Source organism: Hemitrygon akajei, chromosome 8 (genome assembly GCF_048418815.1).
Source record: "Hemitrygon akajei chromosome 8, sHemAka1.3, whole genome shotgun sequence".
NCBI lineage: Eukaryota > Metazoa > Chordata > Chondrichthyes > Myliobatiformes > Dasyatidae > Hemitrygon > Hemitrygon akajei.
Genome location: NC_133131.1, coordinates 94,220,064 through 94,247,880, shown reverse-complemented (window position 1 = coordinate 94,247,880; position 27,817 = coordinate 94,220,064). Strand labels below are relative to the sequence as shown.

Sequence of the window (27,817 nt, the reverse complement as noted above, 5' to 3'; positions counted from 1 at the left end):
GCGGACAGACCAGTGCATCTGTAGATGTGAACTTCCCACTATTCAGGATATTTACAGAGACAGGTGCATAAAAAGGGCCTGAAGGATCATTGGGGACCCGAGTCACCCCAACCACAAACTGTTCCAGCTGCTACTGTCTGGGAAACATTACCACAGCATAAAAGCCAGGACCAGCAGGCTCTGGGACAGCTTCTTCCACCAGGCCATCAGGCTGATTAATTCATGCTGATACAATTGTATTTCTATGTTATATTGACTGTCCTGTTGTACATACTGTTCATTATAAATTACTATAAATTGCACATTGCACATTTAGACAGATGTAACATAAAGATTTTTACTCCTGTGTGAAGGATGTAAGAAATGAAGTTAATTCATTTCAAATGGAAAAAGTATAAGGATGTAAGAAATGAAGTTACGTAATTCATTTCAAATGGAAAAAGTATAAACAAGGAATTTTGAGAGCTAAAAGAGGCCATGAAATGTCTTTAGCAAGCAGGGTTAAAGAGAACCCCAAGGCATTTTATATGTGTCTTGGCAGTAAGAGGGTAACTAGGAAATATAGGTGAAATTGAAAGAAAAAAGGATTTTATGTGTGAATCCAGATGAAGTTCGTGAGGTCTTTAATGAGTCCTCTGTATTCGTATTTACTGGGAAGGACATGGAGAATAGTAAGATATACCAACTAGTGGAGTGATGTTTCAGCAACAACCTTGCACTCAACATCAGTAAAACCCAAGAGCTGATTGTGAATTTCAGGAAGGGTAAGATGAAGGAACACAAACCAATCCTCAGAGGGATCAGAAGTGGAGAGAGTGAGCAATTTCAAGTTCCTGGGTGTCAAGATCTCTGAGGATCTAACTTGGTGCCAGCATATTGATGCAGCTATAAAGAAGGCAAGACAGCGGCTATATTTCATTAGGAATTTGAGGAGATTTGGTTTATCACCTAAAGCACTCGAGAACTTCTACTGATGTACTGTGGAGACCATTCATGTTTTATTGTTTTACAACATTGAATCACAATGGATTTAATTTGGCTTTTTTTGACACTGATCACCAGAAAAAAACTTGTTCGTGCCAAAGTGAGAACAGACCTCTTCAAAGTGATCTCAATTAATTATAAATATAAAACACAAAATAATTGATTGCGTAAGTATTCACCCTCTTTAATATGACACACAAAATCATCACTGGTGCAGCCAATTGGTTTTAGAAGCCACATAATTAGTTTAATAGAGATTACCTGTGTGCAGTCAAGGTGTTTTAATTGATTGTAGTAAAAATACACCTGTGTCTGGAAGGTCCAGCTACTGGTGAGTCAGCATCCTGGCAAAAACTAACCAGTGAAAACAAAAGAACACTCCAAAAAGGTTATTGAAAAGCACAAGTCAGGAATGGATACAAGAAATTTTCCAAGTCACTGAATATCCCATGGAATACAGTTCACTCAATCATCAAGAAATGGAAAGAGTATTGCACAGCTGTAAATTTGCCTCCAGCAGGCTGTCCTCAAAAACTGACTGACCACGCAAGAAAGGGACTAGTGAGGGAGGCAACCAAGAAAACTGTGACAACTCTGGAGGGGTTACAAGCTTCAGTAGCTGAGATGGGAGAGACTGTGCAATCAACAACTGTTGCCCAGGTGCTTCACCAGTCACAGCTTAGAGTTTCCCAGAAGACACGTGGGAGACTCTGAAGTCAGCTGGAAGAAGGTTCTATGGTCTGATGAAACCAAAATTGAGCTTTTTGGCCATCAGACTGAATGCTATGTTTGGCACAAGCCAAACACCATACATCATCAAAAACACACAGTCCCTACCGTGAAGCATGGTGGTGGCTGCATCATGCTGTGGGGATGCTTCACTGCAGCAGGCCCTGGAAGGCTTGTGAAGTCAGAGGGTAAAATGAATGCAACAACATACAGGGAAATCCTGGAGGAAAACCTGATGCAGTCTGCAAGAGAGCTGTGAGTTGGCAGATTTCTTTCACAGCAAGACAATGACACCAAGCATAAAGCCAAATCCACATAGGAATGGCTTAAAAACAACAATGTTAATGTCCACGAGTGGCCAAGTCAGAGTCCAGACTTCAATGCAATTGCAGATTTATGGCTGGAATTGAAAAAAGCAGTTCACTCATGATCTCCATGAAATCTGACACAGCTTGAGCAGTTTTGTAAAGAAGAATGGTGAAAAATTGCAGTGTCCAGATGTACAAAGTTGATAGAGACCGATCCACACAGGCTCAAGACTGTAATAGCTACCAAAGGTGCATCTGTGAAATACTGACTTGAAGGGGGAGAATGCTTATACTTGGAACATGAAATCTTCCATGGGGGGTGAATACTTTTTATCGGCACTGTATGAACAGGCAGGGAATAAAGGGATACTGACTACATTCAGGCAGATGGGTTTAGTTTAATTTGCCATCACAGTTGGTGTAGAATCAGAATTAAGTTTAATATCACTGGCATATGTCATGAAAGGTGTTTAGTTTTGTGCCCTTGTGCAGGAAGGCACAGAGTCGACTGTACTTCCTAAGAAGGTTGGCGTCATTCAATGTCTGTAGTGAGATGCTGAAGATGTTCTATAGGTCAGTTGTGGAGAGCGCCCTCTTCTTTGTGGTGGTGTGCTGGGGAGGAAGCATTAAGAAGAGGGACGCCTCACGTCTTAATAAGCTGGTAAGGAAGGCGGGCTCTGTCGTGGGCAAAGTACTGGAGAGTTTAACATCGGTAGCTGAGCGAAGGGCGCTGAGTAGGCTACGGTCAATTATGGATAACTCTGAACATCCTCTACATAGCACCATCCAGAGACAGAGAAGCAGTTTCAGCGACAGGTTACTATCGATGCAATGCTCCTCAGACAGGATGAAGAGGTCAATACTCCCCAATGCCATTAGGCTTTACAATTCTACCGCTAGGACTTAAGAACTTTTTAAAAGCTATTATTAATGCTTTTTGAGGTGGTGATTTAGATGCATATCATATTTTTTTTTTACTGAGTTAAGTATTGTATGTAATTAGTTCTGCTACAACAAGTGTATGGGACATTGGAAAAAAAGTTGAATTTCCCCATGGGGATGAATAAAGTATCTATCTATCTATCTATCTATCTATCTATAATAAAAACTATAGATTGCAATAAGAAATATATGTATATAAAAATTAAATAAATAGTGCAAGAAAAGAGCAAAATATGAAAAAAATAGTGAGGTGTTGTACATGGGTTCATTGTCCATTCAGAAATTTGATGCGGGTGGAGAAAAAGCTGTTCCTAAAACGTTGAGTGTGTGTCTTTAGGATCCTGTCCCTCCTCCTTGATTGTAGCAATGACAAGAGAGCATGTGCTGAGTGATTTTTTTTTTAATGATGGATGCAGCCGTTTTGAGTCATCTCATCTTGAAGATGCCCTCCATGCTGGTGAGTCTAGTGCCCACGATGGAGCTGGCTGAGTTTGCAAATAACTGCAGTTGTTTTTTTTTGGATTCTGTGTAGTGGCCCCTCCAGACCAGATGGTGATGCAACGAGTTAGAATGTTCTCCTCTGTACATCTGTAGAAATCTGCTGGCCTTTGATGACGTACCAAGTTCCCTCAAGCTCCTAATGAAATATAGCCGCTGTCGTATCTTCTTTGTAATTGCATCAATATGTTGAGCATAGGATAGATCTTCAGAGATGTTGACACCCAGGAACTTGAAATTGCTCACCCTTTCCACTACTGATCTTTTGATAAGAGCTGGTGTGTGTTCCAGCAACAGGGGCATGGCGAGTGAAAATTCAAGTTGCTGTACGGTTTATATTCTATAGATTTGAATTTTCCTTGCCAGTTGGCAACAATTTTGGATGGATTCCATTAACCTTTTTATTATTCCTTGTTTTCATACAGGATGGCCCAATGTATTTGCCCTGAAGGAGACATATTTGGAAAGCTCTCTAAATCTTCTTTACCATACTTATACACCCACACATAATTCCACAGCCATACGACGTTGATGTTGTATCTGAAAGAAGTCTGTAATCTTTCAAAGATCATAGAAGTTACTTCAGGGGAAAATGCGGAATGAGGTTTTTCCATTCTTAAGCCAAATCAAACAAATATTTAAGCTATAATGGCTGTTTCTTCCAGCTAAGAGTAATGCGTTTAGAGGAAGTTTGGAACTTGAATAAAATTGAGTTTAACATTCTGACAGAAGGAAGATTTAAGCTTTCAATTCCCTTTATATATAGTGATGTTTCCCTTTTGTGTCAGCATTTCTTGAATAATGAAAGACAGACAGCTGTTCCCTGAATTCTTATAAAACTAGTCTTCCCTTATTATGTTCTGGAGGTATGCCATGCCCTAGGGATGGACATCATGCTCTCTTGGTTTTGGCATCTGAAAGCAAACTTCTATCACTTCCTACAATTCAATTTTTTCCACATAACTGATGGCGTCTTTTCAGTACAGTGCTTTCAGTTCACATTTTGACACCATTGCCTTCTTGAGAGCACAGCTGCCTACAGCAACAAAGCAGATTACATTGTATGATATTCCAACAGAAACTGCAAAGCCTCTACTTTTTAATGCTGACCATAACATCTCTATAAATCTTGGTCCAGTTACTTATGGCTTAACTGTTTTCACAGTAAATCTCATTAAATATATGAAACACTTTGTAGTTATCTCAGAGTGCTGATAGCCCAGATTGTTGAAAAACGGCAGTGTTGTATTATTCTAAGAGGTGGTAGAAAATAGTCTACAATATTTCAGTATTTTAAAAAGGGAATTTTCCCCAATAGACTAAAGTACCCTTGTCTCAATGGGATAAATCAAATGAACAAATTGACATTAGTTTAAGAAAGAAGCAAAGAGACATGACTCAACTGACTTTATTGGCAAGTGGGATTAATCACATTTTCTTTAAGTGAGTTTTCAATTAGTGTTTGATGAGGTGGTTCAAAAGATTCTTGTGAATATTGTATAGGAGGAACTCTAGCCACTTTTGTTGATAAACACTTCTGATGCCAGGCAAAAATACAATGAATTTATATTGATATTTCTCAAGTCAGCATTTAAACCATGGACCCGTGATTGATCCCTGTTGTGCATTTAATATTTCAGTAATATTTGAGTAATACTATAAATATATTGTTTGATGAAGCAAACTTGTTTAAATAATTCATTACAGGTTATATGTAAAAGTAAACGAATGGCATACATCACCACGGCACTATGCCATAAGTGCACATCTCACTAAAATAAAAACAAAACTAGGCACAAGGTATTCCTGGCTCTCCTGTGTTTTTCTTTCGATTAATTTCTGGAATTACAAAACACAAGAGTGGCGATGAGTAAATTTTAAAATGAACCCAAGACAACTACCTTCCTGTTGAAATGCAGCAAGATATATAGAGTTTCTTTTAAAAAAGCCCAGTGAGATGTTTGTGTTTAAAAAGTAAAGACACAGCATGGCATTAAGTTTTTAAAAGAAGCACACCATTGCTTCTTTGGGAAGAGACAGTCAGTCAAGTTAAAAAAAGACAGAAAAGACTATACTTTTAAGGATCATTTCTATAGTCTGTGACTGAGAAATCGAGCACTAAAAAGTTTGGTCTCTGCAACCACGAGGAAGAGTCGTGGCGTTTCCTCCTGAGCGCGAAGTAGTCGGTGAGCGTTGTTTCCTACAGCGACTTTCCGGCGTTGATGACCGTTCCCTTTTCCCCATTGCGGGGAGCTGCGGAGGGAGGAAACGCTAAAAAAAAAGAGAGAGAAAAAAAGACAGAAAATGGACATTATTCATGGGTTCATAAACAATGAGTACTGGGTGATAATAACAATAAATAGAAAAATCAAGCAGAAATGGTTGGCTACATCTGAAAGCAGACACATTCAATTGCATAAGAGGTAATTGGATATTGTATGCTGAGAGGAATGAGCAGTATTTTGGAACAAATGAAGTAGCCAATGAGAAATAAGTCCCAGTTTTGCTGACTGTAATTGGTGGAAGAGTGTACAATTTCTTTCAAAGTTTGACTGCACCTAATAAAACAACCAAACCATCCAAAATGAGTTTTGCAGATATTGTGAAAGTAGTGAAGGAACATTTAGAACTGAAATCATTGTTGATTACAGAATGCGTTAGGTTTCGTATGTGGAATTAGAAGGAAGGAGAGTCCATTTCAACATATATGGTTGAACTGAAGTTGTCTGAGAATTGTCAGAATCAGAATCAGGTTTATTATCATCAGCATGTGACATGAAATTTGTTAACTGAGCAGCAGCAGTTCAATGCAATACATAACATAGAAGAAGAAGAAAAAAAAAAAATAATAATAATAAATAAATAAATCAATTACAGTATCCATATACACTGGCATGCAAAAGTTTGGGCACCCCGGTCAAAATTTTTGTTACTGTGAATAGCTAAGCAAGTAAAAGATGACCTGATTTCCAAAAGACATAAAGTTAAAGATGACACATTTCTTTAATATTTTAAGCAAGATTAGTTCTTTATTTCCATCTTTTACAGTTTCAAAATAACAAAATTGGAAAAGTGCCCGAAGCAAAAGTTTGGGCACCCTGCGTGGTCAGTACTTAGTAACACCCCCTTTGGCAAGTATCACAGCTTGTAAATGCTTTCGATAGCCAGCTAAGAGTCTTTCAATTCTTGTTTGGGGGATTTTTGCCCATTCTTCCTTGCAAAAGGCTTTTAGTTCTGTGAGATTCTTGGGCCATCTTGCATGCACTGCTCTTTTGAGGTCTATCCACAGATTTTCAATGATGTTTAGGTCGGGGGACTGTGAGGGCCATGGCAAAACCCTCAGCTTATGCCTCTTGAGGTAGTCCATTGTGGGTTTTGAGGTGTGTTTAGGATCATTATCCTGTTGTAGAAGCCACCCTCTTTTCATCTGCAGCTTTTTTACTAATGGTGTGATGTTTGCTTCCAGAATTTGCTGGTATTTAATTGAATTCATTCTTCCCTCTACCAGTGAAATGTTCCCCATGCCACTGGCTGCAACACAAGCCCAAAGCATGATCTATCCACCCCCGTGCTTAACAGTTGGAGAAGTGTTCTTTTCATGGAATTCTGCACCCTTTTTTCTCCAAACATACCTTTGCTCATTGTGGCCAAAAAGTTTTATTTGAACTTCATCAGTCCACAGCACTTGGTTCCAAAATGGATCAGGCTTGTTTAGACGTTCCTTTGCAAACTTCTGACACTGAATTTTGTGGTGAGGACTCAGGAAAGGTTTCCTTCTGATGACTCTTCCATGAAGGTCATATTTGTGCAGGTGTCGCTGCACAGTAGAACAATACATCACCACTCCAGAGTCTGCTAAATCTTCCTGAAGGTCTTTTGCAGTCAAACGGGGGTTTTGATTTGCCTTTCTAGCAAATCCCACAAGCAGTTATCTCGGAAAGTGTTCTTGATCTTCCAGACCTCAACTTGACCTCCATCGTTCCTGTTAACTGCCATTTCTTAATTACATTGCGAACTAAGGAAACAAGCACCTGAGAACGCTTTGCTATCTTCTTATAGCCTTCTGCTTTTTGGGCATCATTTATTTTAATTTTCAGTGTGCTAGGCAGCTGCTTAGAGGAGCCCATTGCTGCTGATTGTTGGGACAAGATTTGAGGAGTCAGGGTATTTATAAAGCTTTGAAATCTGCATCGCCTGGTCTTTCCTAATGATGACTGTGAACAAGCCATAGCTCCAACAAACTAATTAAGGTCTGAGATCTTGGTAAAAGTTTTCTGAGAGCTCAAATCTCTTGGGGTGCCCAAACTTTTGCATATAATCATATAACAATTACAGCACGGAAACAGGCCATCTCGGCCCTTCTAGTCCATGCTGAACACTTACTCTCACCAAGTCCCACCTACCTGCACTCAGCCCATAACCCTCCATTCCTTTCCTATCCATATATCTATCCAATTTTTTTTTAAATGACAAAATCGAACCTGCCTCCACCACTTCTACTGGAAGCTTGTTCCACACAGCTACCACTCTCTGAGTAAAGAAGTTCCCCTTGTGTTACCCCTAAACTTTTGCCCCCTAACTCTCAACTCAAAAACTCTTGTTTGAATCTCCCCTACTCTCAATGGAAAAAGCCTATCCACATCAACTCTATCTATCCCCCTGATCATTTTAAATACCTCTATCAAGTCCCCCCTCAACCTTCTACGCTCCAAAGAATAAACACCTAACTTGTTCAACCTTCCTCTGTAACCTGGGTGCTGAAACCCAGGTAACATTCTAGTAAATCTCCTCTGTACTCTCTCTATTTTGTTGACATCTTTCCTATAATTCGGTAACCAGAACTGTACGCAATGGTGCATGGTGCTCCTTTCCTTTTTTCCACTCTAAAATTGAACAGCACAAAAATAATACACTAATCTTGCTTAAAATGTTGAAGAGAATGTTTCATCTTTAAATTTATGACTTTTGGAGATCAGTTCATCTTCTACTCACTTGACTATTCACAGTAACAGTAATTTTGACCAGGGGTGTCAAAAATTTTGCATGCCACTATAATGAATAAAGATTGTGTAAAAAGCTGAAAAAATACACATTAAAAAGTGAAGTAGTGTTCATGGGTTCAATGTCCATTTAGTAATCTGATGGCAGAGAGGAAGAAGCTGTTCCTGAATCGCTGAGTGCTTGTCTTTATGCTTCTGTACCTTCTACCTGATGGTAATAATGAGTAAAGGGCATGTCCTAAAAAATATAAGATAAATGATGCACTGAAAGATCATTTAATTTGTGAAATCTTACAAGAAAGCATTTAAGAAACGGCTCCTAACTCCCAAGTCAGATTTACAAGAACAGTTCGAATTGCTGTTTCAATAGAAACAGCAGACAAAGATGCGATTGATTTGCAATCAGGAATGGAAGTGAGCATGAATCAAATTCCAACTGCTAAACGAAACCCGGCATGGCTGAACAAATTTTGTTACCGTGTGGCAGAGTCTACATACACCAGACCAATGTAGGTGTAAAGGTGAAACTTGCAGAAAATGCAACAATGTAGGACACGTACAATAAGCATGTCAGGCAGACAAAAATAAATGAACTGCACTGGGAAGAGATAAAGATAAAAAACGTCATGTTGCAGTTTCAAAAAGAGCATTAATCTGCATGCTGTTGATGAAAAATCTGATAATGATGTGAGTAACACAGGACTGAGTAGCCTTGAAATTTATAAATGTGAAAACTAACAAGAGACAAGCAATATGGCTTACACCAGAAGAGTACGGCAAATTAATTAAAATTGAATTGGATACTGGCTTGACTATTTCACAAAATAAGTTTGAACAGCATTTCAAAGGTACTGGACTGAAGCCTGCAGATATCCAACTAGGAACTTATACTGGAGAAAAGGTAACTCCTGTGGGAATGACTTTGAAAGACAACAACCCACAAGCCATGTTGGGTTTGTAGGTGGTAAAAACAGGAGGGCCAGTATTGTGGGGCCATGATTGGCTGAAACGACTACAACTTGATTGGAGATCCATCCACTATTTTGCATTAGAGTCAAATGAAAGCGAATTAAGAAATTTACTGGTTGATGCCACAGCAGTATTCAAAGGTGGCATTGGAAAACTCAAACATATCAAGATGAAATAGCATTAAATGGAAATGTTGTGCCCAAGTTTTATAATGCCCATCTGGTTCCGTGATAAAGTAGCCAGTGAGCTAGATCACACAGAGGCTGAAGAAGCTCTTTCCAAGGCTGAGTAGAGCTCATGGGGAATGCCAGTGGTCCCAATAGCCAAGAAGTATGGGCCTTTCAGGGTTTACGATGATTCTAAGGTCAATGTAAATGTAGTATTGAAGGTAGATCAATACCCTTTGTCTAGAGTAGAGGATATCCTTACAAACCTTTTTGAAGGGAAATACTTAAGTAAAATGGAATTAGCTGAGGCCTACCTACAGATGGAGATGGAAGAAGAGTCTAACGTGTCTCTCACCATAAGCATTGACCAAAGGATTTATTGCTATAATAGACTTATGTTTGCAATAGCATCTGCACCTGCATTCTGGTAGAAGGCTACGGACCAGGTGCTGCAAGGCTGCCCAGGTACTCAGTGTTGCCTGGATGACATCATCATTATCAGTAAGGATGACAAGGAACATCTCCAAACTCTCAAGGCAATGTTAAAAAGGTTATAAGATTATGGATTTAGAGCACAACATGTGTGAATTATTTCAACCAAGCATCATGTATTATGGTCACACCATAGGCAAACAAGGATTACACAAGTGTGCTGAGAAAATTCAAGGAGTGTTGGATTCCCCAAGGCCAAAGGACGTGTCACTGTTGTCCTTTTGAAGATTTGTCAATTACTATAACAGGTTCCTGCCAAACCTGGCTGCTGTGCTCCACCCCTTGAACTCATTATGACAGACTGGGAAGCAATGGCCACATACAAAACAGTGTGAGATCGTTCTCTAGAAGGTAAAGGAAATGGTGATGTCAGACACTGTATTCACACATTATGATCCACACTGTCCAATGAAGGATGCCTTTGATACCTCACCTTATGGCAAATGTGTGGTCATGCCACATGTTATAGGTAATAGAAGTGAACGCCCCATAGCCTTTGCATCTTGTTCCCTTACTGCTGCAGAGAAAAATTATGCTTAGAATGTTGGCGAGGCCTTGAGTCTGGTTTGGGGTGTAAAATACTTCACCCGGTACTTGTATGGGAGAGAGTTTACCCTACTTACCGATCATCAATGTCTAGTGTCGATTGTCAATCCTCAGAAGGGTGCTCCACTAATAGCAGCACCCTGAATGCAGTTTCTTCAAATTACAAGATTGTATTCAATAGCGTAACTAATCATGGAAATGCTGATGGATTCTCCTGTTTACCCTTAGAAAAGGAAATACCTGAAAAAAGTATAAAAGAGGACACTTCTCTTAATGGGGATTGAGAGCTGTTGTACTATCCAAGCTGAGGGCTAAAGTGCTGGAGGAGCTACGTGCCAGTCATTTTGACATGGTCCAAATGAAAGCGTTAGCTCAAAGGTCTATCTGGTGGCCTGGGATAGATCAACTGACTGAGCATCTCACCATGCACTGTTCGGAATGTCAACACGACCAAAAGATGCCAACAGCAGCACTTCTCCATCCCTGGGAATGGTCTGCATTTCCCCGCAGAAGATTCACGTGGATTTTGCTGGACCAGTCAAGGGCATAAATGTCTTGGTAGTAGTGGATGCAGCTACAAAGTGTTCCCAGTGGCCTCCACGACAGACTCACAATCTGTTGACGTGCTGAGAAGCCTCTTCTCAAGGACTGGTGTTCCAGAACACTTAGTCAGTGACAATGGGCGCTACAGCATGAGGGGATTGAAAATCAGGGAGCCAGAGAGTCACGTCTTTGGGATGAGATGAGGGAGGCTGGCATTGTAGTTGTATGGTGGGAAACCAAGGAGAAAGCTATTATCAAGTTTGAGCTTCTCAGGATAGGGGAGGGGCTGGTAGGGGCACTGTGGTAAACCATGTATATAGGTTGTAACTGTCTGGACATGTCTGGACACGCCCCTCTGCTGACTGCTCCTGTGGCTCCTCCCACAGACCCCTGGATAAAGGCAATTGTGTCATGGCTCCTCCCACAGTCCAGGACAGACATACAGCATGGACTTGGATCCATTTTATTACTAATAAAAGCCTTTCAGTATTTACTCCACTTCCAGTCTTTTGGAGTAATTGATAGTGCCTCAATTTTATTAACAATAATTTTAAGGCATGGAACACGTCCTGAGACCCGACAAGTTAGACCTCGACCCGCAAACACCTGAGGCCGGAAACGCCTGCTAGCCTGCTTCGAATCGTACCTGGAGGAGATTGAAGTGACCGAGTCCACCGTGAAGCATAGAGTTCTGCTCTCCGGGGTCAGTCCACAGGTCTACTCAATGATTAGAGACCAGCCCTCAGAAGACAATACCTGCGGCCCGTCAATACCCTCTATGCACAACATCACTTAGCGATGCGGCAGCAGTGGCCCGGAGAGTCAAGAGCTGAGTTTGTCCAGGCCTTACAGACACTCGTACGGTCCTGCAATTGCCGGGGGCTGACAGCCGAACAGCATCTGGAGCTCCTAGTAAGAGACGCCTTCGTCACGGGGACCAGGTCAGTGTATGTGCACCAGCGGCTGCTGGAATGTGCCGATTTTACCTTACATTTGGCGATTGAGCTGGCTGACATGCTGGAGGCCACTCTGCACAACTCTGATGCTCTCCAGGCACGCGATCTCCCGATGGCCTCGTGGACACCGCAGACCCCACAACCCGCCGGCGAATCAACCACGGCTGCTGCCAGTCATGAGTCCGCGAAGTGTTACTTCTGCCGACTTGAGAAGCACCCCCAGAAACGCTGCCCAGCCTGAGAAGCTACCTGCTCCAGCTGCGGAAAGAAGGGCCACTTCGCCAAGGCCTGTAAGTCCAAACCGCGAGCTGGATCGAGCTGTGCCGCGTGTGAGGCATGGGGGTCGCCATCTTGGCCGTCGCCATCTTGCCTGCACGCCGCCACCATATGCGAGACATGGGGGTGGGCATCTTGGTCGGTGCCACCTCGCACCGCCTATGACCCACAGGTACTTACCAGGCACCCCACCGCACCAGACCAAGACAGCAATTCAACTCTGGCCTCCGTGACGCTCAGTCAAAGTGCTCCCCACCAGCTCGCAAGGTCAACGATGGACATCCTGGTGGAGGGGCGCAGGACAAGCTGCCTGTTTGCCTGAAGGAGAGTTTTATCCACCTGGACATGGTGCAGCGTTGCGGACTCATGACACGGCCGGTAAGCCAGAGGGTCGCCATGGCTTCTGGTTCGCATATAACTGACATCCGGGGGGGTTGTGTAGCGATGCTAGTGGTGCAGGGCACAGAATATTGAGACTTTACGTTACTGGTCATGCCTCAACTGTGTGCCCCTGTGCTATTGGGGCTCGACTTCCAGAGCCACCTGAAAAGCGTGACAATGGAGTATGACAGGCCCCTCCCACCAATCACTGTCAGAAATTCTTGGTTCTGTAGGAATACATCACATACCCCGCTACTGACCACCCCCACACACCGACCCGCACATCTCACCCAACACCATGCCAACAGCTGCACTATGGACACCACTTGCTGCCTCTCCACCCTCAAGATCCTTCCCCCACTGCTGTTCGCCAACCTGACCCCCGACTGTAAACCTGTGGCAACTAAAAGCAGGAGGCACAACGCGGGGGACTGGGCCTTCATTGTCGGAGGTGCAGCGGCTGCTCAGGGAGGGGATCACTGAGCCAAGCACAAGTCCTTGGAGGGCCCAGGTGGTCGTTGTTCGGACCGGGCAGAAAAATAGGATGGTCGTGGACTATACCCAGACCATCAATAGGTTCACGCAGCTTGACACATACCCTCTTCCCCGCATTGCAGATACGGTCAGTCAAATAGCACAGTACAAGGTGTACTTGACCATAGACCTAAAATCCGCTTACCATCAGCTCCTCATCTGCCCGGAGGACCGCCCCTACACCGCCTTCGAGGCGGACTGCGGGCTTTATCACTTCCTGCGCGTCCCCTTCGGCGTCACGAATGGTGTATCTGTTTTCCAGAGGGAAATGGACCGGATGGTGGACCAGTGCCAACTGAAGGCCACATTCCCATATCTGGATAACATCACCATCTGCAGTCACGACCGGCAGGATCACAACAACAAACTCCGAAAACCAATCTCCATCCACAACCTGGCGCCCGCAGGAGCACCCGACCCCTACCCTGAACACTCCATGGTGACTATGAACCCCGTACCCACCGATGTGTATACCCACGAGACACCGCGCACTCCAAGCCCTACACAGACACCACACAACACTCCCATACCGGGCGCGACGCACACGCATGAGGGATTACCAACGCCTAACGTGCTGGCACCTCAAGTCAGGCCGGAGCCAGCACAACCATCGTCGCCGGTGCAATCACAGCCGGTGCTACGTAGATCGCAGCGACGGACTCGACCACCTGATAGACTTGACCTGTCAATATACTTGTTTTAAATACTGTCAGTCACTTCACCCCGCGGGACTCTCTTTTTTAAAAAGGAGGGGTGAATGTGGTAAACCATGTATATAAGTTGTAACTGGGTTATCTGTCTGGACACGCCCCTCTGCTGACTGCTCCTGTGGCTCCTCCCACAGACCCCTGGATAAAGGCGATTGTGACACTGCTCCTCCCACAGTCCAGGACAGTCAGGCAGCATGGACGTGGATCCATTTTACTGTTAATAAAAGCCTTCAGTATTTACTCTACTTCCAGTCCTTTGGAGTAATTGATAGTGCATCAGGCACCAGAAGCAACATGATTCAGATCATGAGGTCATGAGATTACAATTGGGATTTTGCAGGAAAGGTACGGTTCAGTTTGTAATAAATGTAGGTTAAGTTTTCACTCAGCTTCCTTTCCCGTGCTCTGATACTGAGACCTATTTACCTGAGCAGTGTGCAGCAGATCTCCCCAGATGGACATGATCGTAATTCCCCTACAAATCTAAGAGCATTGCACGACATATGCCATTATCTCTTGTGACAAGATTCCAGAAGTGACTCCTGAATTTCCAGATCAGCTCGTTTCAGTTACTCTAGGTTAAAGTGATTTTCAATGACCAAGTATTGCAATTTCAATCATGTGGCACTAAAAAATATCAAAACTTTGTGATCAACTTTCTTGCCAATGATGTCACGTATAAGTTAAAAACAAATCTTTAAAATGGAAGCTCAGTATAGTTCTACACCTAATTAGCTATACAATTAAATGGGAAAAAGATAACAGCAATAGTAAATATGGACCAGGTTCAAGGGGTGCTTTGAAGTTATACAGAGGCCTTGTTGAGCAGGAGATGGGACTGACAGCACTACTTTCAGGTAGTTGAGGGGTAGTGGATACAGACAGGAATGAAATCTGCTTGGCATCAGTGGCTAGTGGGATCATGGTGATATTACCATGGTGAGGAACAGCATAGGTAAAGAAACGCTCGCAATAGCCATACTCCAGAGCATTGAAAATTTTAACTGGCAATATAAATAGCTTCAAACTGGCTGATATGGAAAAAGGAATTTTATTTACTCTGTCTCCCATTCCAGGCCGTAGTGATACCATAGGACAGGCACAAAAAAATTATTGACAGTGCTGCCTCTTGATTCTTACAAAAAACACCCTTATAATTATCTTTACTGCCAAACAAAGCAGTGAATAATTTTTTACAAACTGAGAGCAGTGAGATGTTTTCACAGGAAACATCTCACAACAGCTTGGACGGTTGCGAGAGCACATGACGTTGGATATCTTTGCAGACCTGATGTATACATCAGTATTTGGATAGCAAATGGTTATAAAAACAATACTATTTAGAAATTATGTTATTTTTAAACTGTATTTTTAAAAGCTTAATATTAATAACTTTTAAGCACATTTTCTAAAATGCTTCATTTATTTTAATCAGTCTCTGCTAAACTTTCATTAATAGTAAAATAATTAATACACATAAATAAGTAACAGGTCTCACCCTTTTACTTAAAAATCATTAATTATTGTAACTAATTCATTCATCAATGATAATCTCTGCTCTAAATTACTATGGCACACGAGCTTTTTTAAAGAAGATGATAGCAATTTGGGCACATGTTCTTAACTGTTCTAATGGAGGCATCATTCTTTTCTCTTTCCGAAAAAGCGGCCTAGCAACCTGAGTATTTCCAGTGTTTTCTGTTTCAGAGTTTGACTGCTGTTTCTCTCTCTCTGACCTGACTACTACAAGCATTTTCTCTGTATTTTTTACTTCAGGCTTCAAATATCTACAGGTTTTTGATTTTGCTCATAAATATTACAGGCACACTATCAATAACTACACACCATTTTAATGAGTTAATTTTCCATCCATTCCTATCGCCTTGAAAAATATCATTTCTAAGTAGTATTAAAAAAAAAGATCTTCTTTAAATGTGAGCGAGAAAACAAATCAATCAGACTACAGTTTTGTGGTTGGAACAGCAAAAAGCAAAATACCTCCGTTTCACAACTGTTGTGCAATTTAACACATCCACAAGTTTAAGGAATAGAGAACTGCAGCCACCATTTCACTTAATGAAGTGGCCACAAACATATAATTTCAGCCACTGTAAGTGTAAGGACTAAAATCCATAGGACATTATCAAGGATCAGTTATGGCCCTGATTAAGGTAGCTATCCCCAATTCCGGTGTGGTTAGCGCAGTGCATGAGGATATTAGCATCATCTAGCTCCACTTACATACTTATTCAGTCCAATTAGCCTGACATTATCTATGGGTATGTTTATAACCTTCTATGAGACTGTAAAGGTACCACAGAGACTGAAATGAATTGTGGGAAAAACAAGTATCATTTAACAGGTCTCCATTATTTTATCATCATTTGGACCTGATTACTTGTGCTCCTTTCAAAAGTGATGCTCTCCTGTTTTTTTTAAAACTTAGGTCTTGTGAATGAACCATGCTAACTCAAGATAATGACAGTTTATTATGGACACTTGCACACTGTTTGGGGCAAACTAAACCCCTGAAAATATACCTATATCCATATAAGCAGACATGGTGCCAACAGATCCTAATCTAATCCAACCACTCTGATGCACCATTAATAACTCTCGGAGACGTGAGGCGAGATAGGCTTTTATTAGCTGGAAGAAAGTACTGTCAGCAGCAAGAGACCATCACACAACATCCTGGAGACTGAGGGAGGAGCAGTGCCTCCAATTGCCTTTATACAGGGGTCTGTGGGAGGAGCCACAGGAGCAGTCAGCAGGGGGGGCGTGTCCAGACAGGTATATGTAGTTCACCACACATTCATCGATGTACGGTGTAAAAACACACCGGCCTCCTATAGGGACACTGACCGCTCCCAAGAACACTACAAACAAAAATTTCAAAGTTTAACCAACTCAGAACTGACACACCATTGCAAAATAAAAATTACAAAAGAAGGGACATCTTAAAAATTACTGGATTATCTTTAGAAACGTATCCTCAAAAGATAGATGTCACACCAGTTTCTTCTGCTCTTGGAAACAAGGAGAAAGTATGAAGAATCTGCAGGACGCAACAGAAGCGAAATCAGCTAGGGGCAGCTTGGGATATTCATCTCTCCTGTCTCACGCAAGCATTCCTCACCTTGGCGGCCATGCTCAACCTCAGCGCTCGACTTCAAAATGACCTCTCCCTCCCCTCAAGTGTCCGGCAGACACCATGTGATATCCTGCAGGCCGTTAACCAGAAGTGGGTCAATCACAATAGCAGCTCTCAGTGCAAGAGGAAAGCGGGAATTTTGAATTTAGAGTGTGACACATTAACAGGAATGTTTGCCAAAACAGTCGAGGTAAGGTTTGTTTAAAAATATATAGTAAAAATGGATGATGTTTTAAATCTAAGTGTAAGTTTTATTTTGATAGCACTTCTTTTTTCACGTCAGCAACACCACATTCTGAGTATACATTTTCTGTAAGTGAGCGTGCATGATGAATGCTCCATATCTGGGGAGGAAGTTTTAGTACCTCTAAGTAGATTGTACAATGAAATGTCTAACTCTGGTTTGTTGTTTGCTGCTATTAATTTTCAGTATTTAATGCCATTGAGTTTAATGAAAATTTTAGATGAGAAATCACATTTAAACAAAAGTATTGAAAATAAAAGTTTCCATTATAAAAGGAAAAGTGCTAATGTGTAACAGGGGCACAGCCTCCCTTCCACTCCCCAATAATCAGTAACAATGTCAATTAAATTCATTCTAGCATGTGTATAATGTGCATCTTTAATGTGCCTCTCATGTTAGTCAAACTTGTCTTCTGCTTATGTGGCTGGATGGATTTGGTCCTACGTGTGCCAGCTCTGTACTATGTGCAGAACAAATGCATGTTTGTTTGATTCCCAAATCCTTGTATCATTCTGTGCTTTAAATATTACTTAACTTCATCATATGGCAAAAAATTATCTGTTGCAAGCTCTATCTGTACAATATTCTACATTCTATAATTCTGTGTACAAAGGATTTCACCTCTCATCTCTTTCAGTGACAATTTAAAATTTGTTTTTCCTTGATATTACTCATCCTAGTCTGGCAACATAATTAAAATATTTCCTAATTTTAAAACCTATAAACTTTTGTTTATCTTCCAGTTCCATTCAAAATAATATCAGTATTTTGTCTCCTTGTAGTTTACTATTTCTGGAATAATACTGCTTAAAATAATTTTGCGTAGAAATTGATTTAACTGATGGAGTTCATTAAATAGGCGCTGGGCTTTGTGTGTATTATCATTCAAGGAAACCAGAACACGACATTATTTGGAATTTTTAAAAAATTCAAAATAGTTTTCACAAGAACTGCAATTCAATTGTGCAGCTTCCTATCATTCCAATTGTATTTTTGTAGATAAGGATCACAACCCTAAATTTTTTCATAGCGTTGATGCACCATCAATAACTCTCAGAGACGGGAGGCAAAAGATAGGCTTTTATTAGCTGCAAATGTGACCAAGACATCTTGGAGACTGAGGGAGGAGCAGTGCCTCCAATTGCCTTTATACAGGGGTCTATGGGAGGAGCCACAGGAGCAGTCAGCAGAGGGGCGTGTCCAGACAGGTATACACATAGTTTACCACAGCGGTCAAGGCGTAGTCATTTAAAAAATTGCCGTGAGGGAAATTAGAAGGGCAGTGGGGAGAATATTACACATTTGTAGGTGACCATAACAGCCTATTCCTGTGATCAGCTTCACTCATTGAATCCTTAATTGAGTGTGACCCTGTTGCAGTATAAGGATGTGATAGTATTTGGAAGGGATGCAGAAAAGATTCACTGGGATGTTGAGGATTCCTGTACCGTTACAATGACATCCAAAACAAGGTCAACAAACTTTACATCATCTTCTGTCTGGCCAGCCTGCAGCCTTAAAAATCCAACTTAAAATTCTCTGATTTTAGCTAACTCATTCTTTTTGTTTGTATGAGAACTGACCATTTTGCCTGCCATTCTTTCTTCTGTTTTTGTATAGTATCTATATTTACACAGACTATACAACATTTGCAATAGATTTATACAGACTTAATCTTATATTTTCTGTTCCACTATTTCTCCCTAACAGAAAAGTTAATGTTCCATTCATCATACTCTCTGATTCTCTCCATTAAATAGACTAAATTGTTCCTCTGCTTTTCGTTTCTGACAAAGAGTGCAAGACCTGAAACGTTAACTGTTTCTCTTTCAGATGTTTCCTAATCTGCTCAGCTTTTCTCTTTTTATTTCAGATTTATAACATCTAGAGTTTTGTTTCTGATTTTCATCAATCTGGAGATTGTTGTTTGCAATTCCAGGAATTAATCGAAAGAGCAACACTGGAGAGCCAGGGATACCTCGTGTAGTTTCACTTTGTCTTCAGAGAGACGCACACTTATGACATGGAGATGTGATGATAAATGCCATTCATGTACTTTTACATTTAACCAGATACTAATTATTTAAACAAAGAATGCTTAACCAAACAATGTACTTGCAATACTACTCAAATATTATTGAAATATTAAATGTGCAACATTCCTCCCTGCTTAGCTATAAACTCAGACTCAATATAGAATGTATCTCAACTTCCATGCATTTATTCACACAGTATACTATCAGTATCACACAGACATCCTCAGCATAGTAAATATTAAATATATTAATAAAAATGTTAAATATTAATATAGTAAATATTAAATTGTCCCATTCAGGCTTAAAGATTTAAAATGTTTAGATTTTAAAGATTAAAGATTTAGATTCATTATTCACTTCTTAATTCGGACATAAAGTTCCAAAAGGTGTGGGGACCTTTTCTTGAATATTTTCATAATTCCCGTTTAGATTAAGGATGCATCCCTCCCTTCTATCTTTTGCATTTAAATCCCTCACTTCCAGCTTCTTACGATTAAGATTTATGGGTTTTATTTTGTATGTGTAAACATATTATAGATTAAGTAGTAGGCAATATAACTTCTTTTTATAAATACAGCTCTGTGATGATAAAGTTCTGGTTAACTTTTTTAAATATCGTAAGGTTGGCTTGGAGTTGGGTAGTGGGAGGGTGGGCTGGTAACTAACTTTATACGATTCTGCTATGGGTGCTTTTTTAATTGTTATGAACTATACTTTTGATATGTTTGTTTTGCACTATATAAACCTTTTTTTATTGTTCTGTTTTGTTGCATTGTAAACAAAAATTAATAAAAAATAAAATGCCGCGTAAGATAGCTTGCTCATGCAGGATAACGTCTTTCCTGACAAATGGCATCACTCTGTTTGGCAGGTGAGACTTGTAGCTGTGAAAGAATCTCAGGTTCTGGACCCTCCTCCATGGTGGTTGTAGGAGTTGACTCTGGGACTGCATCAAGTGGTTCTGACAGCTCTGGACACCTTTCTTCACTAACAATTCCTTTCCTCAACTGATTGATGTGTCATCAGTTACAATCTACACTGTCTAGGAGAGTGATCCAGTTCTGTCTTTAATCTTTCCAACTACCCACTTTTAGTTAAGTCTGTAGTCCCTCACCAGGACTGCTTGTCCAGGAGTGAAACATCAAACCTCCTTGTTTGAGGAGCCCTCAATTTGTCTCAGCTGTTTGTCCTGCATCCTCTGCCTGAGACTGGGTTTGAAGAGATCCAAGTGTGAGTGCAAGATATGATCCAGGAACAGCATCGCTGGTGAGTTGTGGAGTGTGCTGCATTGCAATATGCAAGGAGGAAATTGGTGAGCTTCTGATTCAGTGTCAGTGTAGTGTGTTCTGCTGACATTGTTCACAGTGCGTTTTGTAAACTCTGGACAAATCTTTTCACCAAACCATTTGTAGCTGGGTGGTACAGTGCAGATGTAATATGTCTTATTGTATTCATTTTCAGGAATGACTGAAACTGTTCCGCAACAAACTTTTATCTCACTCTCTACTCAAACGCTGGGCTCTCACAAAGTGCTGGACTACTCTGTCTCTCCATGGAAGACAGATGATCTGCTCCTAATTTCCAACACCCACATTCTGAAGAGATGATACCTCCATCCTGCCACACAAGTGTTTGGCAGAATTCACCCAGCATCACCCCTGCCCTGACTAATTTAGCTGACTGTTTATAGCTGTCGACCAGTACCTTCTCAGATAGCTACAATACTAATTCGGAAAGATCAGTGGTCAGCATCTTAGTCATAATTGGTCCACTGATTGCATGCCAGCCACCATTTTACAATAACTGTATCCCGGCCCATTTCATGCTCCCTACATTTCCATCAACGCTTTACCAGGTTCTATCAGTCAGCTGCACCCTAAGGGCAATTTTCAGTCGCCAGCTAAAGTATCATCTCTGACATCATACTTGGGCTCCATTGACTTGAAAAGTTGATATCTTGGTCAGTTTAAAATCCTCCAGAAAAATGTGGCAGGGTAAAAGGAGTCTTTTGTGGCATTTTATGGGTTTGATTTCAGCTTTCAGCCTGAAACATCTAAAATTTTCTAGCATTACAAATTAACCTTCTGAGTTTTTTCTTATTATGTTGCCATTCTGTATATTTTCAAAAGAATGGAGAAAGAACTAACTTGGCTTCTGAGAGAGCTACATGCAGAAGGTCATACCCAGGATAGAGGGCCTTTGAAAGTGAAACCTCACCACTTTGGGCTTTATGACGGATAGCAATTCTTGATGCAGTTGTTTGCATAGCTCTGCATACTTCTGGAAAATGGCACGATACTTTCTGCCACGACTTTGAACTCATTTGTTGTTGGCTGTGATCAAATTAGCCAGATCTCCTGAACTGTTGTAGACAGCTGGACTAAGCAGGTGAACAGTGCTCAGTTTGCAAATTTTCCCATAACCTCTGTGACACCAGGGCAAAGTTTATGACTTTTTTCAAAGGTATATTTCATCATATTCCAGAGGGTAGCATTGATCAACAAAAATTAGATGCCACATTATCAGTGTGTAAAAGCAGAAGCATCATTACACAGATCTGTGCAAACTATGTAGAGAGCTGATACAATGCTTTGATGCAGAGATGCTGAACAATGATAGGAACATGATCGGTTGGCTGTTTGCTGTTGACAAAGGATACCACCTACTGGCACCACTCATTAACAGATATATCTTGCAGACAAGTGCAGATACAGTTGAAGCTCAGGGAGGAACAAAACTTTGTAATATTATACGCTAAGACCATAAGACATAGAAGCAGTATTAGGCCATTTGGCCCATCAAGACTGCTTCACCAGATTGATTTATTTTCCCTTTCAACTCCATTCTCCTCCCTTCTCCCCGCAACCTTTGACATCCTTACTAATCAAGAACTTATCAATCTCTGCTTTAAATATACCCAGTGACTTAGTCTCCACAGCCTTTTGTGGCAATGAATTTCACAGATTCATTTCCCTCTGGTTTAAGGAATTCCTCCTCATCTTGATTCTAAAGGAGCATCCTTCGATTCTGAGGCTGTGCTTTCTGGTCCTAGACTGTCTCACTATTTGAAATATCCTCTCCACGTCCAATCTGTCCCTTTCAGAAGGTAAAATACCAAAAGCCATTAACTCATGAAGTCAGGGGGAGTGCTTTGCAAGTGGAGTTATTGAGGTTCAGCCTGTGGATTTGCTTATCATATTCTGCCAGCAACATCACCCGGATTTAAAATCAGTATTTCCATTGATTGAATTGCCTAATGATTTTAATGCCTTATGTCATCAGTAAAACAGCTCAGTTTCTTTTTATGCCTGCTTCACATGTAAGCACTATTAGATGAACTAGAGCAGATATCTGGGAAATAAGCCAGGAATTGTGGTTGTTTAAACATATCAATTAAGCAATATATTGCAAGGTGCAATAATAGGTTGTAGAGACTCAAATATATGAGGGAGTAAAGATGGAAACAAAAAGAGCTGAAATGAGAGTGAAGATAGGCATTAAGTGGTTAAGTAGCTGTGGGCTATATTTAAATTAAACTCTTATAGAATGCACAAGAAGCAGTCCACGAAATGAAAGCAAACGAAGAACGAGGGGTTATGAATAATTGAAGTAATAAGGAAAAAGTTGAATAAAAAGAAAAAAAGTGTATTTTCGAAGTTCATAAACAATAAAATGGTGTCAGATGGGATAAGATATTTTTAATGATGAGAAAGGTAAAAAAAGAAATAGAAAATGAAAACATCAATGCTTAAAAATGCTGATTAAAATACTGTCAAGTCACAACAAGCGCAGAATTAGGATAGAAGAACAAAGAGATGAGCAAGATGAATTCGCAGGAGGTGATACTGAAGCGACTCGGTTACTGAATTATGACTTCTGTCTCTGATTTCATTGCAGTATGCAGCAAATGGGAAATGACAACAAAGTCTCTCGGAGAAATGTCATAACATTAAGAAAAAAGAATGGAGGTTATTAGCAAAATAACCAACTGAGAACAATTCTTCAGGTCCAGGTGCATTCCACATTTTATTTATATACTCTATATATATAATTTGTTTATCTCACCCCTTATGGATGGTGTGCATGTCTATTTTTCCCTCAATATTGTGTCCTTTACCAGAGGCTTGGGAGCTTATGTGTTCAACTCAGTATCCTTGCTGTTCGTAGTAGTGTGCTCTTCTGGACCAAGATCTCAGATGTTGTTCCTGGGATTTGTTGGAGCCACTCTCCCAGTCCAGGTGTCTCAGCTCCAAGTGCTCCTATCACCAGCAGGATTATTCTGGCCTTAAGCTTCCCCATCTTTCCTATCTGCTTTTTCAAGCCCTGGTATTTCTCCAGCTTCGCTTATTCTTTCTTCCTGATGTTTCTGTTATTCAGAATTGCCACATCTATTACTGTTGCTTTTTTCTGTCCCTTGTTCAGTAATACTATGTCAGGTTGGTTGGCTAGCACCAGCTTATCAGTCTGTATTTGGAAGGCCCACAGGATCTTAGCTCTGTCATTCTCCACCACCTTCTCGGGTGTTTCCCATTTGTACTTGGGAGTGTCCAATCCATACTCAGCGCAGATGTTCCCATACACAATTCCTGCAGCTTGGGTGTGCCATTCAGTGTATGCTGTCCCTGCCTGCATCTTACACCCTGCTACTATGTGCTGGATGGTTTCAGCAGATTCTTTGCACAGTCTGAATTCAAGGTCTTGACTGGTGCGATGATTCCATTGCTCCTGTGCTCTGCGCCTGTTCTTGTGCAGCCATGAGCAGAACCTCTGTGCTGTCCCTCAGCCCTGCCATTTCCAGCCATTGGTACGACTTTCTTATGTCAGCCACCTCTGATATCTGACAATAGTACAACCCGTGCAGTGGCTTGTCCTGCCATGGCCTCTGGTCCTCTGGCTCTGCTTCACCCTCTTCCATTTCCATCTCGCCTGCTGTCATTTTATTGCCTTGCTGTCCAAATGTGGGGAGAGAGTACAAAACAGACAATACAGCCTAGGAGAAAGGGGAAGTTCCTGTAAACGGCAGAGTTAATTTTTCACATGAATAGCCTTTAATTAGAAGCAGTTAAAAGTCTTTAGTCTAAAGCTTTAACTCTGACTTATCTCTCAGAAACATTACCTGCCCTGCCGGTGTACCTCCAGCATTTACTGTTTTCATTTTAAGTTTTCACTATCTGTAGGTTTTTACTTTAATAAGATTTAAAGGTGATTAAAAACTTAATGAGGTATGATGGAATGATTACAGATGAGACTAGAACAGTAAGTGACAAGTGTAAGGTATCTACTAGGAAGTCATATAGGGACTTCAGAATTTAGAAGAAATTCATCCTAAAACATTGTTAATGACACGTTTTCTGAGGTACATTATGGTAAACTATCACTGCAAACAGTGGAAAGGTGAGCAAAGGTGAAGCTTGTTCGAGGGTGCATTGCAAAGTTGGAGCGTAATGTGTTCGAGATGGTTTCCAAGTCACCAGGGGTGGGATTGGAGATGGAGTTGGAGTGAGTGGTTCAGAGAGGCATCAAGGCAGAGGTGTTTTGATGCCTGCCCACCTACACAGGGAGCAAGGTTGGATCAGTGCCGAGCCAATTTGGAGAGGTCAAGAACAGCTTTGGGCTGGGTGGCGAGGTCTAAGCCCAGAGCATCCTGCTGTGGTGGGGCCCAGGTCCTAGTGCGAGGGATGACCCAGTGTTTGGATGATTTAAATGCTGGCCCAGATAGACTGGAAAGGCAGGAAAAGCGAGGGTTGGGCCAATTCCACTCGCTCTTCTGCAATTTCCTCTCCTCTCTCCGCGGTGCTGAGTCTGTGAGACAGCTTCAGCTGCTATGTGCTTCATGTTTGTGAGCTTCGTGGTAATTTGCCCCATTATATGATGAACTGAGACTGAGGCTATGGGCCTGCTCCACCTGCACCGGGCTCCGGGTCTATGGACTCAACTTAGTTTAGAATGCTGTTGCTTGCTTTAACATTTGCATGATTTGTGTTTTTTTCTCTTTCTCTGTACATTAGGTGTTGGTCTTTTATTTAATTGGCTTCTTTTGGGTTTCTTGCTTCGTGGCTGCCTGTAAGCAGACAAATCTCAAGAATGTATAATTTATACATACCTTGATAATAAGTGTACTTTGAATCCTTACTAGAATGGTGAAGAAATCACTGTCATAATGTGATTTCAGCAGACTCATTCATTCATTCATTATGTGCCATGTCGTATGATTTGGGCGATTATGGTCTTTCCATAACCATGATTGTTCTTGAAAAATTTTTCTACAGAAGTGGTTTGCCATTGCCTTCTTTTGGGCAGTGTCTTTACAAAATGGGTGACTCCTGCCATGATCAATACTTTTCAGAGATTGCCTGCCTGGCATCAGTGGTCATATAACCAGGATTTGTGATATGCATCAGCTACTCATACAACCATCCACCACCTGCTCCCATGGCTTCACGTGACCCAGATCTGGGGGTGGGGGGTCTAAGCACCCTGCCCAAGGGTATTCTGCAGGCTAGTGGAAGGAAGGAGCATCCTACACCTCCTTTGGTAGAGACTTATCTCAACTTCGCTACCTATTCAGCAGATAGCATAGATATTTCTAAAGAGAAGCTCGGTATGTGTCTGACGGAGAGGGAATAGAAGGCTCTTGAGAAGTCTGAATGAGGAGTTCAGCCACCCTTGTGCAAAACCTCATATTCCATCTGCGTAGCCCTCAACACTGGAAGAACTCAGCAGGTTAAGCAGCATCTGTGGAGGCAAAAGATGTAAGTCGACATTTCAGGTCAAGATCTTGACCAGGACTGCAAGTAAAAAGAAAAGTTTGCTAGTGTATAGCAGTATGAGGGGGTGAGGGTGGGATAGGGTCAGGTAGGTGATAGGAGGAGCCAGATAGGGAAGGGATGATGGGCTCTTGGAGCAGTTGCAAGGAGGGGGTTAAGAAAGATGAAAAATGGGGGGATGGAAACTAGGTGGAGGGAATATAGACAATGTGCATTTCCTGTAATCATTAAATTCAATGGGTTGCAAGCTACCCAAGCATTATAAAAGTTGGTTGTTCTACAAATTGTGCTTGGATTCTCTATAACAATAGACAAGGCTGAGGGTAGACAAGTCAAAGTAGTCAGGAAAGCTAAAAGCTCAAGATGACCACCATGGGCAAAGTGGTCTTGTTTCCTAGTCTATGGTTAATTTCACTAATGTAGAGGCAGCCACGTTCAAGCATTGTCTGCAGTTGACTAGGTTGGGAGAAGTGCAGCTGATCCTCTGCCTTACCTGGAAGTGCTGTTCTGGTGCCTGGATATGGTGAGGAAGGAGGTGACAAGGCAGGTGTTACAAGGGCAGGAGGAGTGGAAGAGGTAGGGAGAGCAGGGTGGAGGGAGAAGCAGACAAAGAGTCTTGAAGAGAATGGTCCTTGTGGAAATGGCAGAGAGTGACATGTTGGATACTGAGACTGGTGGGGGTGAAACATGATAGCCAAGGGAGCTCTTGTCGTTTTGAGAACATGTGCGCAGGAAATGGAGAAAATGCACGTGAGGGCTCCATCAACTATGGCCAAGGGAAAGCCACATTTCTGGCAAAAGGAGGACAATTTTTAAGCCTTGGGAACAGATGTGGTGAGATGGAGAAATTGAGCTAAAGGGATAGCATCCCCATAGGAGTCAGAGTGGAAGGAGGTATAATGCATGTATCTGTGGAAGTCAATAGAAAATGCCAGTCTCATGTTAGTCTTTTGAGATGGAGACTCAGAGATCCAGAAAAGGAAGAGACGTGTCAGATAGTTCAGATGAATTTGACGGCACGTCGGAGGGAAAGAGGAATTTTTTTTAGCCAGAGGGTAGTGAATCCGCCACAGACTACGGTGGAGGCCAAGTCCATGGGTATATTTAAAGCGGAAGTTGGTAATGTCCTGATTTGTCAGGGCATCAAAAGATATGGCGAGAGGACAGGTGTATGGGGTTGAGTGGGATCCAGGATCAGCCGTGATGGAATGGCGGAGCAGACTCAATGGGCTGAATAGCCTAATTCTGCTCGTATGTCTTATGGTCTTTTGGTCTTATGGTCAATGAAAGTTGGTGGCAAAGATGATGAAAGTGAGGTGCTCTGCATGACTGTAGGAAGTAGCTGTAATAGATTTGTTGATGCAGCGGAGAAAGAGTTTGGAGTGTGTGATGGAATAGGAGTGGAACAAGGGAACACACACTTCCCTCACTAGAACAAGCATTTCCAACATCTGTTGCATCTTGTGCCTTGGTGTAGCAAAGGCTGACTTTAGTGCCCCTTGCATCTCCAGAAAGTTAGCTTTGAAAGGGAATTTGTTGAAATTAAGGGCAGCTTTTGCCAAGTGGATGAGTGTTAGTGGA

At 41.5% G+C, this 27,817-nt stretch overlaps 1 non-coding gene across 1 annotated transcript; it reads left to right on the top strand.

Moving 5' to 3' along the window:
- The first annotated feature begins 5,526 nt into the window (after window positions 1-5,526).
- LOC140732562 (small nucleolar RNA U3) lies at window positions 5,527-5,745 on the top strand. Its single transcript, XR_012100089.1, has one exon. It is a non-coding gene; the product is annotated as a small nucleolar RNA U3 (small nucleolar RNA).
- Window positions 5,746-27,817: the final 22,072 nt, after the last annotated feature.